Here is a 3,846-nt window from a genome sequence, read left to right on the forward strand (position 1 = left end):
GTATATGGTGGGCACGACCTTATGTTTAATGCACTTCGGCGTATATGGTGGGCACGACCTTATGTGTAATACACTTCGGTGCATATGGTGGCACGACCTTATGTGTAATACACTTCGGTGTATATGGTGGGCACGACCTTATGTTTAGCACTACGGTGCAAGTATTAATCGAATACCCAGGGTCCTCAGGGTTGTATATTGGGCTATAGGCTATGGTTTATGATTATTTAAATAAGCTTACGAGCTTATGGAATAATGGCAAGTATATTGGTAAAATAAGCTTACGAGCTTATGGACTAAATGGTAAGTATATTGGTAAAATAAGCTTACGAGCTTATGAACTAAATGGTAAGTATATTGATAAAATAAGCTTAAGAGCTTATAGAATAAATGGTAAGTATTTTGGTAAAATAAGCTTACAAGTTTATGGGATAAATGGTGACAAATTTTATCTTATTTTGATCATGGAAAAATATTGGATATGTTGGTAACATGATTTTATGGCATTTTGATTTTGACATTGAAATTCATGCATGATTTGTATTGCATTGTTTATTGTTCTAATTGCCTCACTAAGTTTATATTTAGCGTGTGATGATTTTCACGCGTAGGTAAAAAGCCAGTAGTGGAATAAAGAGTTCAAAGGGACATCAAACATCGAGGAGTATATTTCAATATCAGTAAGACATCCTATGATGGAATTTGACTTAGATAGTGGCATGTAATTTGATAATGTTTAATTTGTTTTGTTGAATTAAATTGGAAACAAATGGGTAATTGATAGTGATGAAAGGTTAATTTTTATGTGTTTTACATGAAATTTTCGGAAGTTACTATAGCAGTTACTGTAGCAATGAACAGTAACCACGTTTAACAAAAATTTACTGAATGCTTTGAGAGAACCGATTCCCCTGCTACAGGAACCGAAACCCACAATGTTCACTGTTTACTATTACTATTCATAAAAAATCTTTTGTTTTAAATTGTTATAATGAAACATAATTCATATATGATATGATATTTCATAATATCATTTACCATTTTAAGAAAATAAATTTTAAATCGCTTATAAATTAGAATATGGTTTTAGAAATGTTGAAAACATTTTGATATTTCGATATAACAAATTAAGTTAAATGAATTTAAGATTTTCTAAAAATTTTCTAAGTATATTCGATATAATTATTCGAATATCAAACATTACCCTAAATCTTTCAAAAGTCATGTTTCATCCTTACTCAAGTGTAAAATTAAGTTTTAAACTTAAAATAATTTCAAAACAATTTACAAAATATTTCGAACCATTTCAAAGCCAAAAATTCCAGATTGCTCAAAGGGAACCGATTCCCCCCCAAGGGGGTACGATCCCCCTGAATGGTTTGGCTCCGAATTCCAGTATGCTCGGAGGGAACCGATTCCCCCCACTGTTCAACGGTCGAAATATTTGAATTTTACACTTAGGGAACCGATTCCCTATGAGGGGTATCGATTCCCCCCACGCTCCAAACTATTTTATTAATTGATTTCACACTAAAACGGCTATATTATCTTCATTAATGATCCCCAACGTTCAGAAGTGATTCAAGGTGTATTTAAGCAAGCTTAGAAGCCATTGATCAAAAACAAGAAACATCAAGCAACTAGAATCAAGAGAGAATCAAAGAGAAAGCATCAAACCTCAAGTTTGAGCATTTCAAGCCTATTTTTCATTCAATATTCATTTTGCTTTCAAGAACACTTATTGTGCTCAATTGTATTCATTCTTGAGTGTTCTTTTCTTTGTACTAGAATTGTGCAAACAATCTACCTTGTGAGGATTTCCTTGTAAGTTTACAAATTTGTATTGTTCTCTTTGGGAGAGAGTGTTCTCAAGAATTTGGGATATAATTATTGAGGGTTTGTAAGGTTACTCTTTGTCCTCAAAAGAAAGACAAATTAGTGAAATTATGGAAAATCCTTAGTGTGGATAGCTAAGGTAGTGGACGTAGACTTTGGTTGAGAAAGTCGAACCACTCTAAATCATTGTGCAAATTTCTTTCAATTTTCTGCAAAAGCTTTCACCAATATTTTAATTATCAATTCACCCCCCTCTTGGCCATATTCGTCAATCGATTAACTCAATAATTGGCATCAGAGCCTAACTCATTTGAAGGTTTAATCGCATCTTGATTCGATTCGGGAAGAGTTACATTGATAACCAAAGTCATCAATGGCCTCTACTTCAAACTTCGACTCCGGTCTCGATTCGATGCCCGTCAATAAGCCTCCTTTCTTCAATGGGGCTAATTATGCCTATTGGAAAAATAGGATGATGTACTTCATTCAAGCAAGTGACATGGGAGCATGGAATGTCGTAGAAGAATGATACTTCAAGCCTCTCACTCATCCAAGATTATGAGTGAATGAGAGACAAAAATGTTCCAGCTCAACTCCAAAGCCATCCATGTCATATTTTGTTCTCTTGGACCAGATGAATACGGAAGAGTTTCATCTTGTGCAACCGCTAAAGAAATATGGGACAAACTTCAAGTCACTCATGAAGGTACCGATGAGGTAAAGAAATCTAAAATTAGTATTCTAACGCATAGCTATGAAAATTTCAGGATGAAACCAAATGAAGATATCAATGCTATGACGGATAGATTCTCAACGATTGTCAATGCTCTCAAATCATATGGAGAGATCATTTCAAATGAAAAGCTTGTGAGGAAGTTAGTCTACTCCCTCCCAAAATCGTGGCAATCAAAGAAGACGGCAATCATCGAGTCTAAGGATCTAACGTCCTTAACTCTTGAAGAGCTAATCGGTTCACTCCTCACTCATGAAATGATGCTTTAAGATGACGTGGACCTTGACAAGATTGAAGAGACACCAAAGGAGAAGGAGAAGAAGAAAAATATTGGTGTTGCTCTCAAATCCACAAAAGATGAGAGTGATTCGGATGAAGATGACGATGACGAGGAAATGGCATTGTTTGCCAAACGGTTCAGAAAAATGATGATACCTTACCGAGGAAGAAAATTCAAACGAAATGAAGGCCTCAAAAATGAACCAAAAGAGAATGACCCAATCATTTGCTATGAATGCAAAAAGCCGGGGAATATCAAATATGATTACCCACAATTGAAGAGAAATGGTCAATCAAAGAATAAGCACAAGGCTTATGTGGCTACATGGAGCGATGAAGAAGGTTCCGATGAAGAGGAACAAGAAGTAGCAAACTTGTGCTTGATGGCATTCGGGGAAGATTCTAAGGTAACCTCTAACTCATCTGATTTTGATGATTTATCCTATGATGAGTTATTAGAGGAATATAATGGGTTGGCTTCGGATTATGAGAAATTGTTTTTAAAATATAAAAATGTTTCAAATTGAAAAATGAAAATAAACTCATATCCAAAACCAACAACGATCTTGAAAGTAAAATCAAAAATTTGCAAATCAAACTAGAAGAGTTTGAAAAGAAAATTTTGGATTTTCAAAATTTACTTTCAAAGGTCAATGATGATCATCAAAAGAAAATTGATGATCTTAAAACTTCTTTATAAAGTTGGAACAAAACGTTTTAAAAATGGAGAAAATTCAAAATCCAACTTTGTTAGAAAAAGTTTTAAAAATTACAATCATAGAGGTCCCCAAAGAACCTCTAATGGAAAATCATTAGAAGTATATGGGTTCCTAAAGAGCTCATTACTACTAAAGATAAGGATATCCTACACAAATGCATACCTAAGGGGACTAGGATTTTGGAAACTAATGAATATGGACCCAAAGAATTTGGGTACCAAAATTAGAAATTAATCTATGTTTGTAGGAAAAGGAGCATTGCTACAAGGTACGGGAAAA

The sequence above is a fragment of the Hibiscus syriacus genome, unplaced genomic scaffold (assembly GCF_006381635.1).
Source record: "Hibiscus syriacus cultivar Baekdansim isolate YM2019G1 unplaced genomic scaffold, ASM638163v2 tig00111843_pilon, whole genome shotgun sequence".
NCBI lineage: Eukaryota > Viridiplantae > Streptophyta > Magnoliopsida > Malvales > Malvaceae > Hibiscus > Hibiscus syriacus.